The sequence below is a fragment of the Cryptomeria japonica genome, chromosome 10 (genome assembly GCF_030272615.1).
Source record: "Cryptomeria japonica chromosome 10, Sugi_1.0, whole genome shotgun sequence".
NCBI lineage: Eukaryota > Viridiplantae > Streptophyta > Pinopsida > Cupressales > Cupressaceae > Cryptomeria > Cryptomeria japonica.
In genome coordinates this window covers 520,368,185-520,386,636 of record NC_081414.1, presented here as the reverse complement: position 1 = coordinate 520,386,636, position 18,452 = coordinate 520,368,185, and positions in this window count along the sequence as shown.

Below are 18,452 nucleotides of genomic sequence, written 5' to 3'. Positions count from 1 at the left end.
AAGGAGGGAGAGGGAGAGGGAGAGGGAGAGAGAGGGAAGGAGGGAGAGTGAGAGAGAGGGAGAGAGAGAGGTGGAGGGAGAGAGGGAAGGTAGAGAGAGGAAGAGAGTAGAGGAAGGGAGAGAGGGAGAGAAGAGGGGGAGGGAGGGAGAGAAGAAGTGATATGGAGGAAGGGAGGGAGAGAGAGAGAGAGAGAGTGGGGAGAGATGAGGGAGAGAGGGAGAGAAGAGGGGGGATGAAAGGAGGGAGAGGGAGAGAGAGGGAGAGGGAGAGAGAGAGGGAAGGAGGGAGAGAGAGGGAGAGAGAGGGGGAGGGAAGGTAAAGAGAGGGAGAGAGGTAGAGGGAGGGAGAGAGGGAGAGAAGAGGGGGGAGGGTGGGAGAGAGAGAGAGAGAGAGAGAGAGAGAGAGAGAGAGAGAGAGAGAGAGAGAGAGGGGAGGGAAGGAGGGAGAGGGAGAGAGAGGGAGAAGGAGAGAGAGAGAGAATGAAGGAGGGAGAGAGAGAGGGAGAGAGAGAGAGAGGTAGAGGGAGGGAGTATGGAGGAAGGGAGAGAGAGAGAGAGAGAGAGAGAGAGAGAGAGAGAGAGAGCGGGGGGGAGAGTAGGAGGGAGGGAAAGAGGGAGAGAAGACGGGGGAGGGTGGGAGAGAAGAAGGGGTATGGAGGAAGGGAGAGGGAGAGTAGGGGAGGGAGGGAGAGGAGAGGGGAGTGGGAGAGAGATAGAAGGTAGGGAGAGGGAGAGAGAGAGAGGGAGAGAGAGGGAAGGAGAGAGAGGGAGAGAGAGGGAGAGAGAGAGGGGGAGGGAAGATAGAGAGAGGGAGAGAGGTAGAGGGATGGAGAGAGGGAGAGAAGAAGGGGGGACAGAGGGACGAGGAAGAGATATCGAATCCAAGACACAATATGACCCCTGACAACATCTAAGGGGTCATAGGGTGTCCTAAGGGGTCATATGACACTATATTATCCTTTAGTACACCATAGGACCTATAACAACACCAAATGGTGTCCTAAGGGGTAATAGAACACCATAGGACCCTTTAGAACACCATATGGTGTTGTTATGGGTCATTGGTGTCCCGAGGGGTCTTAAGGGGTCACAGGACACCATATGACCTCTTAGGAAACAACACGACCTCTAATGACACCTAAGGGGTCATATGGTGGGCTAATAAAATGATATATAAAATTTAAAGTTATGAATATAACATTATACAAGGAGACTCCAAGTGAACAAACAACGAGGCTTTTCTAAAAAGCAAGTGTAAGAGCTTGACCTAACCCTAAGAGTACTCCCTAAGTTCTAAAACATATAATTTGAAAGGTTATAAGACTAATCTCAATTGTTACTATAGGAATTAAATACTTGATTTCTTTCATGGGTATGTACCGTTCCAAGCTGTTTGACAAGTGAAGATCATCATATACTACCACTGCCATGCATACAACAAACTTTAATTTCTTTAGGTGACAGGCGTTGTGTAACAACATGGGAACTCTCGCATACCCACCACTATCATTCTACAGGACATCATCTGTGTTACTCTCCCTCTTTCTCTTCCTACCTATTGTTTCTTTCTGAAAAACATATTGTAGGTACTTTGACTCATCATGTTGCTTTGTTGACACTATTTTCCACATCTACTCTGCTTATTAAAAACACATTTGAGAAGAATATTGTTGCAGGTTTCCTTGTTTGTAATAGTAATACACTCATGGTTCAATTTCAAACACTATTCCTCCTATTCAATATACACACACAAATCCATTAGTCAATTTTCTTAGGAGAGAATACATGATAAAAATCAAAGAGGAAGTTACAAACAAGAAATGAATTCACTTACTTCTATAGAAGTGCAGACATAGTTGCAGTGGGGTATGGAGGGAGGGAGGGAAAGAGGGATGGGGTATGGATGAAGGGAGAAGGGGAGGGAGCGAGAGAGAGAGGGATGGGGTATGGAGGAAGGGAGGAAGGTAGAAGGGGAGAGAGAGAGAGAGAGAGAGAGGCACCTTGTATGCATTTGAGAGGGGGACACAATACACTTACATGTGTATATATACATATATTATATGTATATGCACATTATATATTACATATATTATATGTATATACACATATTATATATAGAATATCATATTATACAATAGCGCATACGTGTTGTTTATAGTAAAAAGAGCGTGTATGTGCTGTTTATAGGAAAAAGAGCGCGTGCGCGCTGCTTACACCATAAGTACCCCATACGCACTTTTTAAACTTGTAGTACCTTGTACACACTTTTGACTATTTAGGCTTGGAAATAGGCCTGGATGACAAAGCTATGGTTTGGAAGTTTGATTTCCCTCCATTTCTCTCATTTTTGATGTGTTTTATTTTATCAACTTGGTTTATTGAATTTGTCATCATCAGGTTTACACTTCATCAAATGGGTATTTCTAAAATTGCCACCATATTTTTACCCATCTTTTGAGCTTTCTAACCATATAATTTTTTTTCAATTTGAACAACAATAACATATTATTATTGAATTTGTTTTACCAGTGTCTCCATAGGTTTCATAGACATTGATGCACCATTTTTTGAATAACTTTTGATATACTTATCCAAATTTAAAAAAGTTTATAAATTTATTGTATTTCACTTGATTCTTCACAATTTTAAAAAAATAAAATTGTATTTTCAATTTGTTTAGTGCAACTTATGCTTCACACACGAGCAGGTACCTAATTTTTAGGATATGCTCAATTGGAAAAATCATAAAAAAAAATACTCAACAAAAAATTACAAACAAATACACATATTATAGTGCTCTCTCTTAAATATCTTTCTGCCAAAGTATTTGTCAAAATACTAAATCTAACTATGACTTTTTTGATGCGCAAGTCAGACACTATGTTATGTTTTTCAAAAAAAATCAAGGTCAGTTATTTGTGCACGAAGGATTTGGACCCCTTAATCTTATCCAATTTTGAAAACGTTTAGTAGTTTGGAAACTAGATTCAGAGTACTACAATATTTGTTCTTTGATTATCTTCATATCTTGAGTGGACAACTTTCAAATTTTGCCTCCATGTTCAGGTTCACTTGATTTTAGAAAAAAAGTGTCCACTTATACCCCCCTTGTTGACCACCATCTTTGTGCACTTACCTAGCAGCATTTCTCACCAATATTTTTCTCACATTGGGTTTTCCTCGTACATCTGGTGTTGTGGGATGCATTTGTGTGATTGTCCTTTTTGGTTTCCTCATTTTCTTTAGTGGTTTGATTGTTTAGTGCTTAAAGATAACAACTGATAGTCTAAAGTTTCTTTAAAAGTCAAAAAGATTAGGAACCACCAATTCACCTCCCCTCTCAGTGGTACTTTGTGTTCTACATTTGGTATCAGAGCCAGGTTCCTAATTATTTATAAACCTTGGGTAGATTCTAGACTTAGAACACAATGGAAACAAATGAGTCTACTTCCTCAAAAGCCCCCATGTTTGATGGATCCAACTATGCTTTCTAGAGAAGAAGAATGGAGACCTATATTTCCTCCCTTGGTTTTGATGTTTGGATGTCTATCAAGAGTGGGTATGTTGGCCCTAGTGTTCCTCCCACTGATTTGGATGCCAAGAAGGAGTATGAGAACAATGAGAAGGCCAACACATGCTATCTTGAGCAGGTTATCTGATAATGAGTTTGTCAAGGTCATGCATTGTTCTTCTACCAAGGAAACCTGGGATAAATTGCAGAGGTTATTTGAGGGAGATGAAAAAGTCAAAGAGGCCAAGCTACAGGCACTAAGGGGTTAACTTGAGGGCATCAGTATGAAGGATGATGAAAATACTACATACTACCTTCACAAATTTGATGAAACTGTGGACACTGTAGCTAGGAAATCGGAAATCATCAAAGCAATATAAACATTAACCATTAGCTCAATCAAAAAAGCAAATTGCCATGATCAATCCTAACACACTCAATAGAGACATGAAAATGAAACATTCAAAACTAAAAGCTATGCAAACCAAATATAGATCTAAATGCTTCCTTCATGGGGCTCCATTGTCCTTCTTTCTTCTCCAAATAGCTTTGTTGTGGATCTCACCTACTAGTGCATGATCATGATATGAAAGCAAGTAGACAAGATGATTGCTCAAGAGTACTCGAAGCGTGATTGATTTGACAAAATGATTAGAAATTCGATAATCTGATTAGTCTCATTCTCATTATTAGCCAAGATTGAAGAAATTCATCCAATTTATAGAAAAATTGGAGAAAAGACAAGATTAGCATGATTCAAATCAAATGGAAATTGCAAATCAATTATGTCAATTATGACAAATTATGCACTTTATATGCAAAATTTGTTGATTGATAATTTATGACAAATTATGACAACTTCTATGTCAAAAATTGATTGATTGTCAATTATGACAAATTGACATGTCATTCCCATGAAATTAGGAGAGAAATAGGAGGAAATTGAAATTAAGAATTTAGAAAATTAGAAAATTAGAAAAAGAGGAAAATTAGAAATTAAGAATTATGTAAATTAATTAATAATTTGTCATTTATTAATTAATTCACAAAAAGAGGAATAATTAGCCAATTAAATAAACATTTAATTGTGATGAGAAGACTTAGGATAAATAAATAATTTATTAATCCTAGAGAAAGAAATGACACACAAGGTTATATGATTAAATCACGAAACCCTAGAAGATGACTTAACAATGCAAGAACGACAATTAGGTCTTGATTGAAGATAATTTATATCGATCATGATTTTGAATTGATAAAATGACCAATGTGATAAAATGATTTGATTGATTGACAAACTAACTGAGATTGATAAAGAGACCAAATTGATAGGCGCCAATTGATGAAGAACAATGACTAATTGATCCAAATTGACATGATTGAGAAGGATGACAACGATCGATGACAAATCGATTGCAAAATTGAAGAGATTGACAAGGACAACGATCAATGACAAAATAGATCACAAGATGACAATGTTGAAAATGACCATGATTGATGACAAATCGATCGCAAAATGACAAGATCGAACATGACAACGATTGATGACAAATCGATCGTTAAAACGACAAGATTGAAAATGATAAGGATTGATGATAAATCGATCACCAGATGACAAGATTGATAAGAGGACAAAACCCTAATTAGGATTGACGATGTCCAAAATGATGACAAATGAGCATGCACATTGATGCGATAGGATAAGATCGGCCAAAATCATGATTGAAGATTGTTGTCGACAAGACCAAATTTGAAGGCGAGATGAATGAAGAATGCAGAAGAAGGACTCGATGCTCACAAATGATAAAGACCAAGTGCGTGACATAGGAGAAATGTTAATGCGACGCAAAAACCTAAAATGAGGCAATGCGCAAATGTTAAAGTATGACTCCGCAAGCGTTGACCATTTTTAGGTGTCTACATTTTGCCCCTCTTTGAGACAATGCGATTTTAAGCGTTGTTTCAAAGAACAGTAATGAAAATGCCCCAGACAATGACAATGACATATGAAAATGCCCCAAACAATAACAATGACATATGCATGCCCCCTCGAGGAATTGGCCGGAAACATGCAGAAAAGAGGCCAATTGATCGATAAGAATGATAGAACATGATAGGATCAAACAGACTGCCAAGACTGACGAAAGAAATGCTAGTAAGAAGAAATGAGACAGAAAATAGTTAGAGATGAAGAAAAACTTGCTTTCAGTAATGCACTTTGTAGGTGAGAACCTTTATTTAATGTAGCAAAATGGATGCGTAGCATCATGGCATTGAAGGCCAGAGCTGAAATGCAACCCTTTTTGCAAAAGACAGACACATCACAGACAAACAACAATCACAACAAAAAAGAAAAGGACCATGAACCATCCCGGTTACTCTAAATCACTTAGTGACATCATCGAGCAACATAGGAACATGACCGAAGCCAAAGATAAATCAATAAAAAGATAAGATGCACAAATTCCAACAAATCAAACAAACATCTTGATCTTCATTATCAAAAGTTGAAAGTGTTGATAGGATGATCATGTTGTCTGGTTTCAGGGAATGCGGTACCCCGTCTAAGATAGGACACAATCTGGTTTCGAGTATACCACACCCTGTATAAGACTCATGATAGTGTGCCAAGGACGAGTAAATTTTGCGGTTGATTGATATGACAATGTTGATCAGTTTGAATGTCTGGTTTGAGTGAAAAGTTCATCTGTTTAAGAGTGATTTCATTAAAGCACAGTGTTGAATTGATTGTCGTTGGATGTATACTCAGTGGTCTATCTTTAAGAGGATATTTATTGCAAAATGCTTGTTTTTGGATTTGGTTTTTTTGCTTTTTTTACCATTTTTTTGTCTTCATTTTTTTCAAGATTTTTTTCAATTTTTTGGATTATTTCAGGACATTTTACAATTTTTATGAGATTTTTTCAGGACATTTTTCAATTTTTATGATTTTTTGCAAGACATTTTTCAATATTTTTTAAAAAATTTTTCAGGACATTTTTCAATTGTTTTGGATTATTTTAGAACATTATTTGATTTTTATGATTTTGCCCCAGTGTCTAGCAAGGCAAGGAATATGACAAGTGAATAAATAGGCTTGCTGAAATGTTGGTGGATAGAGGGAAGACAAAGGCCTTTTATTATGGAGACAATGCAGATGCAATTTTCAAGGGCTATGGCATGATGGGACAAGAGACTGGATATGACAATGTAGAGTAGTGACATGGCATGAGGGACATGTCAAGAGGTTTTTGAAACCATGTTTAAATTTTGCATCCTTATGTCAGATCAAGATCAAGGAATGAAAAAGAGTGTATGAATAGTGATAAGATATGGATAGGATAAGCAAGACCAAGAATGGATAAGGGACATGGACTAAGGGTCGAGGTAGGATACAAGATAGGCTAAGGGATAGTGGCAGAAAGTTGCAATAAGCTAGGGAATATGGATGAAAGGTTATAATAAGCAAATGGATAAATACCAAAAGCTATGATAGACTAAAAGCTGCAAACAAGATGCGTGATGCTCATGAAGATCCTCAGCCTTGTCAAGATCAAAGGTGGAAAGAGGAAATGGACATGAGGGACAATAGGATATGAAGGGTAATGACATGGTATGAGAGGATAATGAAGGGCAATAGGATATGAAGGAGGAAACCTGCCCCCAAGTGTGGTGTGCAAGAAGTTCATAGATTACGCATGATGCCTATTTGCCAGGTTTTCATCACGGTACTTGCCCAAGGCGCCTATTTGCCAGGTTTTCACCAGTGGACGAATTATTTTTTCTTTACTTTTTTCTTTTCTTTTCTTTTTTTTTTTTCACTTTTTTTTTTCAATTTTTTTGTATTTTGACTTTTTCAATAGAAGATGGACACATGATAGGGGATAGAAGAAGGACTCAAGCATCTTTTTTTTTTGGATAGTAGCCTTGAAAAAAAAATGGATCATGACCTTTAAAAGTATGCTCAAAGACGTTGGTAGGATAAGGACATGGAAAATAAGATGAAACTAAGGCGAGGATTTATACAAAGAATTGAATCAAAGGGATCGAAGGATGGAAAATATGCATTGGATAATGGATAGGGTACTGAAAGAATTGGGCTTCAGTGGACAGAAATGAAGGCAAGATCAACATTGGCACACACCTTGATGGGTGGTGGATTGATGGAGAAAAAATGGATCTCAGATTGTGAGATTTGGACGAAGGAATAGCTTGGGATTTTGGGACATAAGGGCCCAAAATGGATGAAGAAGGTGATGGAGGAATAGATTTGAGAGGTTTGGATGGAGGAATAGCAATTTTGGATGCCAAGTTGGATGTTTCTTTAGGCTTTTGTGCTTCAAGGAGCTGCTTAGGGATCCACATGGTTTTTGATTTTTCATGCTTTTGTGGTTCCTTGGAGTGCATTGCCAACACAAGTGATTTAGGAACCCATATATATTTTGACTTTGCTTTATTTTTCTCATTGGGCCTTTGTGGCCTTTTGGATATATATTTTTCTTTATAGATCATATTGTTCTTTGTTTTGACATGTCGATTATATTGGACATGTTGATCCTTGAATACATGTGGATTGCTAGACTTATGAATTTTATACTTGGCATCCAAATTGCTTGGAGGGAGAAAGGAATGCATGGATGGATATGAATGAAATGGAGTTCTTTTGGATCGATGGAATTTACTCAAGGATGTGTGCCTTTGTTGACCTTGCATAGAGGATGAAGGAATATAAGGACCTAAGATGGATGGAAGGTGTGATGGGGAAGGGATATGTTTTGATTTTGATGGAGGGATACCAACATCTTGAGAGTGAGCTGTGCAGACATGACCCTTAAGATCTTCTTTAACATGAAGGGATTCTTGCTTATGGAGATCTACTCCTTTTCCTTTATGAATATCTTGACTTGTAGGATGCTCTTTTCTTTGGGAAGAAGACACGAGTCCATTATGAGGTGGATATGATATGAGAGAAATAATGAGATCTTGAAGTGGATCAGATTGCACCAAAGTGGAAGAACCCATTATGCATGTCAAGGGTTCATGAACATCTTGCACTGACACATTAGAATCATGAGGGGGATTAGGATCATGAGGAGGACTAGGATTGTGTAGTGGACATGGTTCAATGATAGGCTCTTCAAGAGATGGAATGGGAGGAATAATGGGATCATCACAAGAAATATTATCTTGGAATGTATATGGAGCATTAAGACAAGGAGATGGAGGAACAAAAGGATCTTGTGGAGGACTTAAAGGAATAATTTGATCTTGACAAGGAGGAAGATCATTGGAATCCTCTTTAAAGGTTCTTTGCTCTTGACTTTCAATGGGATCATCATAAAGGATGGAAAGGATATCTTGATCTTTCTCAGGAAGTGGAATGTCAATGGGATTTGAAAGGACATTGTGTTCATGAAATGGAATGGGATCATTTGGGATTGGATGGACTGGGATATCTTGATCTTGCTCAGGGAATGGAGTGTCAATAGGACTTTGGATAGGATGGACAAGAATAGGGGAATCATCATGAGTTTCGATGAGATCCTGGTCAATAATTGGATGGGATGATAAGGTTTTGGGATCTTGATCTTGATTTTCTTTAGGACACATTTCTTCATGCTCTAAATTATCCTCTTGACATGGGGTTGGACTTTGGATATGCATGGAGGATTCTAACAAGGGCTCAGTGTTTTGGGATGAAGGAAATGCACTTTGAACATTTGTGCTGGATTCTGGCAAGGAATCAATGCTTGAACATGAGGAAGAGGGACTTTGAATGGGGTCCTCTAAAATAGGTAATGGCAATAAAGTGTATGGTGGCATTGGGTCTTGTATTTCTGAAACATTACAAGGATGTGCATCATGAATTGGATTATTTTGGTAATCAATTATGGATAGCTCTTGGATAATTGCATCCTTGGGTGTATTGTTTGATGAGGACAATATGGAAGGTTCTTGTGAAACTTCTAAAGGTGTAGGGATAGATGCCACTGGAGAGTCAATTTGTTTATGAGGGGATGAAGCATTGCTAGACATAAGTGTATTATCTTGATCTTCCTCAATAAACTCACTTGGTAATTTCCTTAAGAGCATTGCAATAAAGCCACCTTTCTTTCAAGGTTTTGACATGATTGGACTTGGAATTTGAACTTGTTTGGAAAGAATTTGGTTTGATGTCATGTTTTGATATTGGACTTGGTTCAATTGTTCCGACATGTTTGAAACTTTGCTTGGTGTGGGTTGCAACCTTTGTTTTTGAATGTTTGGTTGTAGTTGTTGACATTGATATGTTGATTGAACTTGTTGATATTCCACCATTGGTTGAACCATTTGTTGACATTGTATAGTTGGTTGGACATATTGTTGAAATTGAACCATTGGTTGTGTTGGTTGAATATGTTGGACCATTGGTTGTATTGGTTGAAAATCTGATTGATAGTAAACACCTTCTTGTTCTTGTTGTGGAGGCACATAATGTTGAAATTGATGTTGTCTCCTTTCTTGAAATTGTTTCATTATCTCTATTTGGGAGAGGAGAGCTGGTATGTTTGATCGTTCAAGAAGAGATCTTACATCAATTGGCTCAATCTTTGGATTTCGACTTGCAAATTTTTGAAACATTTTGGACATTTGTGATCTATTCTTCTCAATTTTTTTCACTCTTTGTTTCAATATCTCCTCTTCTTGAGCTAGTTTCTCCTCTAGTTTTTGTATTTGGAGACTTGTTTCATCATAAAAAGTTTGATCAATGTTGCTTTGTTGTTGGGTTGGATATAATTGTGATTGCCTTGGATTAAAATTTGATTGCATTGTCAGTTGATATGTCAAACTTTGTTGCATCATTGGTGCTTGGAACCTTGTTTCAATAGACATGTCACTATGCAATGCAATATTTTTTTGGAATTTTTCAAGGACAATATATGATATGAAACTAAATGCAAACTAAATGAATGAGAATTACTATGCAAATGACCCTAATATGATATGATAATGACCTAAGCTTGATGAAGAGACCTAGGGTATGCAATGTATGACAATGGTATGACTTTAATGCAAGAGGACACATGCAAATGGATGACCCTTATTGATATGCAACAGAGTATGACTTAGGTGAAACCTAACCTTGGTACTTGACAATGAACTTTGCAAAATGCAACCTAGGATGAACCTAAATGTAAGTGACATGAATGTTAAGACAAGATTTTGAACAATGTTTGATAACCATGTTTGAAGGTGTTTTGGAGTTTGTTGGATGAAATGTTCTTGTGTTTAGCCCTGTTTTGAATCAATTTGCCTTGTTTTTGAAATGATATGCAATTCAACTTTTGACAAACAAAGAAGACAAGATATTTCAACTTAGATTCAATACAATCATGCTCATTCACATATTTCTTATGGTAGGCAAGGACATTAGGTACTTGAGAGGTAGACTTGTTATGGGATTCAAGGAGAATACATAGATGCTTGACCCCATGGGCTCCCCTCCATGGCACTCACTTCTCAGGGCAGCCAAGCATCAGTCCCCATGGAAATCTCCCCATGGAAAACTTAGTATCTCTTCCAAGTATCCGAACTTGTCCTTCTAAAACAACTAGAAGGGTTTTCGGCCTCTAAAAACAAGGTGTTTAGTAAAGATTTATGTTAAGCGTTGCTCCTTGATGTCACGCAAGCGTGATTAAGACATTAAGCCCATCAAGATACCAAACAAATGTAGCCATGCAAGCACGATTTAGACCGTGAGGTCCTACTTAGATGTTGATATGAGAAAGAGTTCAAGGGTCATCACTTCCCAAGTAACTGCAATTCCCACGTAACCCTTCCTTCAAAGCTTTTGCTCATCAGGTATTTTTTTATAGTGAGTTAGAATGCCAAGGTATTATAGCCATACTCACTTTGGGTCATTCCCTTCTCATGATTATCACTTGCTTGCAAAAGCAAATGGTCGGGAAGGCAGGCCCTCTAAAGGTGACACACAATCAAAGACATGAGCATGGTATTGAAGATCTGGATTTCTGATCACCCTAAGAAGGATGAGAGCATACTCTCCTACTCCAATGTCAAACTCGACAATAAAATCAAGCATAGATTCATTCCATCCTATTTAGAAATCACTAGGTGCCTAAAAAAAAATATAATTGCAAACACAAGGTTTAGTTGTAGTCCAAGGCAACCTGCAAAACCCAAGTCAGAAGTTTGAAATGTTTAGTATTTGACTATCGAACCTGGACAAAAATGTGTTAGTAGTTTCATTTATTGCCTTTGTCATGCATATGCCAAGGTTCTGCAGAGAGAATTAGTACCAAAAACCAAAAAGCAAAAAACAAAATGCAAAAACAAACAATTTTCAAGTAAAACATTGCATTTTCACCTCTGAATCTGGACTTTACACAGGCGCAGAACTCATGACACAGGTGCAGAACTCATGACACAAGCACAGAATGTCTTTAACACAAGCACATAATGCTTAACACAGGCGCAAGTTGTCTTACACGGGCGCAGAAGTCCCCGAAAAACCCTGCACTGCCCTGTTTTCGGTTTTTTTTGACCTACAAATCAACTCAAAAGCACTCAAAAACATAGTTAAGGGGTTAGATGGTTAGTGTTCACATCGGGTGCATCAATTAATGTAGCTAGGAAATTGGAAATCATCAAAGCAATATAAAAATTAACCTTCAGCTCAATCAAAAAAGCAAATTGCCATGATCAATCCTAACACACTCAATAGAGACATGAAAATGAAAGATTCAAAACTAAAAGCTATGCAAACTAAATATAGATCTAAATGCTTCCTTCATGCGGCTCCATTATCCTTCTTTCTTCTCCAAATAGCTTTGTTGTGGATCTCACCTACTAGTGCATGATCATGATATGAAAGCAAGTAGACAAGATGATTGCTCAAGAGTACTCGAAGCGTGATTGATTTGACAAAATGATTAGAAATTCGATAATTTGATTAGTCTCATTCTCATTATTAGCCAAGATTGAAGAAATTCATCCAATTTATAGAAAAATTGGAGAAAAGACAAGATTAGCATGATTCAAATCAAATGGAAGTTGCAAATCAATTATGTCAATTATGACAAATTATGACAAATTATGCACTTTCTATGCAAAATTTGTTGATTGATAATTTATGACAAATTATGACAACTTCTATGTCAAAAATTGATTGATTGTCAATTATGACAAATTGACATGTCATTCCCATGAAATTAGGAGAGAAATAGGAGGAAATTGAAATTAAGAATTTAGAAAATTAGAAAATTAGAAAAAGAGGAAAATTAGAAATTAAGAATTATGTAAATTAATTAATAATTTGTCATTTATTAATTAATTCACAAAAAGAGGAATAATTAGCCAATTAAATAAACATTTAATTGTGATGAGAAGACTTAGGATAAATAAATAATTTATTAATCCTAGAGAAAGAAATGACACACAAGGTTATATGATTAAATCACGAAACCCTAGAAGATGACTTAACAATGCAAGAACGACAATTAGGTCTTGATTGAAGATAATTTATATCGATCATGATTTTGAATTGATAAAATGACCAATGTGATAAAATGATTTGATTGATTGACAAACTAACTGAGATTGATAAAGAGACCAAATTGATAGGCGCCAATTGATGAAGAACAATGACTAATTGATCCAAATTGACATGATTGAGAAGGATGACAACGATCGATGACAAATCGATTGCAAAATTGAAGAGATTGACAAGGACAACGATCAATGACAAAATAGATCACAAGATGACAATGTTGAAAATGACCATGATTGATGACAAATCGATCGCAAAATGACAAGATCGAACATGACAACGATTGATGACAAATCGATCGTTAAAACGACAAGATTGAAAATGATAAGGATTGATGATAAATCGATCACCAGATGACAAGATTGATAAGAGGACAAAACCCTAATTAGGATTGACGATGTCCAAAATGATGACAAATGAGCATGCACATTGATGCGATAGGATAAGATCGACCAAAATCATGATTGAAGATTGTTGTCGACAAGACCAAATTCGAAGGCGAGATGAATGAAGAATGCAGAAGGACTCGATGCTCGCAAATGATAAATGCCAAGTGCGTGACATAGGAGAAATGTTAATGTGACACAAAAACCTAAAATGAGGCAATGCACAAATGTTAAAGTATGACTCCGCAAGCATTGACCATTTTTAGGTGTCTACAGACACCAACAAGGGACTTGGAGAAGATATTGCTGATGAGATCCTTGTCAAGAAGTTTCCTAGGTCTCTTACACCTAAGTATGTTACAAAGGTGTCTGCCATAGAAGAAGTCAAGGATCTGAAGATCTTTACAATGGATTAGCTATTTGTCTCACTAACAACCTATGAGATGAGAACAACTAATGATGCTTCCTTAAGGAAAGAGGTGATATTCAATACCCCCCAGAAGGGAAAAGAAGTAGCTTCTCATAAAGGATCTAGTGAAGAATCTGATGTGGAAGTAGAAAAATTTGTTAGAAAACTCAAAAGAGGATTCAACAAGTATAAAGGAAAGATACCACTTAAATGTTTCAACTATTGTAAAGGTGGACACTTTGTTGCAAAATGTCCTTATAATGAAACTAGTGGAGATGATTCAAGAGGGTTTAGTAGATCAACTGGAAAAGATAAAGAAAGAAATATCTACCGACAAGGAAGAAGAGGCTATTGGAAGCAAAACAACCTCTATACTATTGAGGATGATACTACATATGAAAAAAGTGCATCAAAAGATGACTACCATGAGAATGGCAGAAAAGTTAATTTCTTTATGACACTTGATGAACTGTTTGCTGAAGATGAGGAAGAGGAGGATATTGAGGCTGAAGTGGATTTAGAAGGTGAGCTTATAAGTGCTCTTGAGGAATTGAGTAAAACAAGAAGAGAACTCAAGAGGGTCAAGCTTGTTGTAGGAGATGAAAAAGGTCTCCTGAAGAAATCCCTAGATGAGTCCAATGAAGTTATATCTGACTTGAAATTGCAGTTGGAAGAAACCAAGAGGATATGTGAAGTTACATCCTCTGATCTGATAAAGAAGGAAAAGGAGCATCAAGATTTGGAAGAAAAAATAGTGAAGCTCAGAAAGGAGCTTGAAGAAAGTAAGGAAGAAATAAAAGTAAGGAGAAAATATGAAGGCAACACCAAAGCCTTAGACTAGATGTTGAGAAAAAAAAAAGCAATCCAAAGATACTGGTGTCCTGGGCTTTGAAGAAGGTCAAAGCTCAAACAAAAAAGACACATCAGGTAAAGAAATAATGCTCACCTCCACAAATGAAGGTGAAGAAAAGAAGTCATTTACTATAGGCAAGGATATCGGTAAATAGACATATGTAGATGTTGTTGGAAATCGCCACATACATTGGTATACACAAGAAATGAACCAGAGGCCACACTCATTGTACCAACATAAAGATCTAAGGAGAAATGCAAGAGTTGACCATGAAGGATTCAATAGAGTCAACAGCATGAAGGGAAGACTCTCGATGAGGTAGTCTTTTGTAGGACCAAGGTAGCCTAACCGGTATGTTTCAAACTTTCATGGTTACTGTTACGGATGTAATAAATTTGGGAATAGAATAGCTGACTGTAGATTAACCAATAAGTCCTCTATGAGTTATGAAAGTAGAAATCCATTCAATGCATTCTGGGATCTAAATATTGTCTGTTATCATTGCAATAGGTATGGTCATGGGAGTTTTGAATGTAGGAAGAATAAACCAATGCCCTATAATAATATTAAAGATTCATTTTTGAATGAAAATGTGAAATGTTACAACTGCCAAGGTTTTGGACATATTGCAAAGTTTTGTAAAAATAGAAAGATCAAGCAGAAGAAGACAAATCCTGATAAAGAATCGGTAGTTGAACCAAAGCACAAAATAGAAACTGACAAGAAGAAGGAGACCAAACCAGTATGGGTTGAGAAAGAAAAAGAAAAGGTAGAATCAAGTCTAATTGTGTAGACTTCCTTGCATGCTAAAAAATAAAATCTATGGGTTATAGATAGTGGCTATTCTAATCACATGACCGATGATAAAAATATATTTATCAAACCTGAAGACTGGAATGGTGGTTCAGTAATATTTGGAGACAACTCATCGATCAAAATAGAAGGAAAAGGTACTCTAAATATTGATGGAAAATTGAAGGCACATGATGTATATTATGTAGAAGGCCTAAAGCACAATCTGCTGAGTGTGAGTCAGATGTGTGACAAAGGTTATAAATTCACCTTTGACTCAATCGGTTCCCAAATAAAGAAAGATAGTACCGGTCAGGTTGTGGCAGAGGTAAAAAGAAAAGATGGTAATGTTTACAACTTGAAGGAATGCTATGAGTCCTGATGCATGATAGGCTAGTCTGATGAAATTTGGTTGTGGCACCAAAGATAGGCCACATAAACTTTGATAACTTAGTTGCAGTAAGCAGAAAGGGGTGTGTGAGGAATATTCCACCCATCATCAAACTGGTAAGCACATTTTGTGATGAATGTGTGAAAGGAAAGAAGATTAAGGTGAGATTTAGGAAAAAAGAGCACAACACCTCAAGACCACTCAAGATTGTGCATACAGATCTATGTGGTCCAACTAGGACAAGAGAACTTGTCGGTGAAAGATATTTTATGCTCTTTATTGATGACTATTCAAGAATGACTTGGGTCACTTTCCTGCAAGATAAGTCACAAGCATTTGATAGATTCAAGATCTTTAGGAAGATGGTGGAGAAGGAAAGTGGATGCAAGCTAAAATGCCTAAGATCAGACCGAGGTGGAGAGTTCACATCAAATGAATTGGAAGATTATTGTGAAAAACATGGAATTAGAAGGCAATACTCAGCCCCTAGGACACCACAAAAAAATGGAGTGGTAGAGAGGAAGAACAAGATAGTCAAGGAGATGGCTAGAACCATGTTAAATGAGGCCAGTCCAACAAACACATATTGAAAGGAATCTGTTCATACTGCTACATATACTTTGAACCAAGTTCAATTAAGAAAAAATAATAGAATGATACCTTATGATTTGTGGTATGACCGAAAGCCATCAGTCAAATACTTAAAAGTATTTAGAAGTAAGTGTTTTATCAAAAGAGATATGGATGGTCTAGGTAGTTTTGACTCCAAGAGTGATGAAGGAATCTTCCTTGGTTACTCATCTAATAGATAGGCCTACAAATGCTACAACAAAAGGCTAAGAAGAGTCATTGAGAGTGTGCATGTAAAATTTGATGAGGTTATGCACAAAGGAAGTCAACCACAGGTAAACCGGTATGATGATTCTGGTGATGAAGGTGAGGAAGCTCAATCAGACAATTAACCAGATGAAGGATCCAAGAAGGCTCCCAACCGGTATGTGCAGTTGAATCATTGAGAAGAGAAAATTTTGGGAAATAAGAATGATGGTGTGCAGACTAGAAGAAGACTTGCCTAGAATGATGAACAAGTCAAATTCTACCTCATGAATGAAGTAGAGCCTAAAACATTCAATAAGGCAAAAAAAAAAAGGAATGGATGGATGACATGGAAGAAGAACTACAATAGATTGAGAAGAATAAGACTTGGGAATTAGTTCCTAGACCGGAAGACAAGAACATCATTGGCACCAAATGGATATATCGGAATAAGATGAATGAAGAAGGTAAAATTGTTAGGCATAAAGCTAGACTGCTATGCAAAGGATACTCTTAGGTAGAGGGAATTGACTTTGAAGAAAAATTTGCACTGGTAGCTAGATTAGAATTGATTAGGATGTTTCTAGCCTTTTCTGCCTACAAGGGTTATAAAGTATATCAAATGGATGTAAAATCTACCTTCCTAAATGGAAATTTGGAAGAAGAAGTGTACATGGAGCAACCGGAAGGTTTTTTGTTACATGATGATGAAACATTTGTGTGCCAATTGAAGAAGGCCCTGTATGGTTTAAAGAAAGCTCCTAGAGCATGGCATTCAAGATTAGATCAATACCTGAAGGAGAAAGGATTTAAAAAGGGGAGTGCTGACAACAATTTATACATAAAGAAAGATGGAAATGACATGATCATTGTGGTTGTGTATGTAGATGACATTATTTTTGGAGGCAATAAGGACATCATATGCAAATAATTCACTGATCAGATGTCAAAATTTGAGATGTCAATGCTTGGTGAATTGACATACTTCCTTGGTTTGCAAATATTACAACAATATAAGGGAATCTTTATCTCACAAACCAAGTATGCAAAGGATATGTTAAGAAATTTCAACTAGAGGACTATAAACCTATAAGTACCCCCATGGTGACCGGAAGAAAATTAAGCAAGAATGATGAATCACCGATTGTGGATCAGACATTGTATAGATCCATGATAGGAATTCTATTGTATCTAATTGCCTCTAGAACACACATAGTACAGGTAGTGTGCATGGTGGCTAGATTTCATGTTTTACCTAAGCAATCACATACAAATGTTGTAAGAAGAATATTTAGGTACCTCCAAGGAACACTCAGTTATAGATTGTGGTACCCTAAACAAGGGGAATTCATCCTGGAAGCATACACTGATGTTGATTGGATAGGTTGCATTGATGACCGGAAGAGCACAAGTGGTGGTGCATTCTTCCTAGGTGACTAGTTGGTCTCATGACATAGAAAGAAGCAAGACTCGGTCTCTCTATCAATTGCTGAAGTAGAATACATTATTGCTACTACATGTTTCTCTTAGATGCTTTGGATGAAGCAAACCCTCAAATACATACAGATGGACATCACTGATCCTATTCTCATCTGGTGTGACAATTTGAGTGCAATCAACATAGCAAAGAGTCTAGTGATGCATTCTAGAACAAAGCACATTGCTATCAAGTATCATTTTCTTAGAGAGAAAGTTGAAGGCCAGGAACTAAGGATGGATTATGTCCCTATCGAAGAACAAGTAG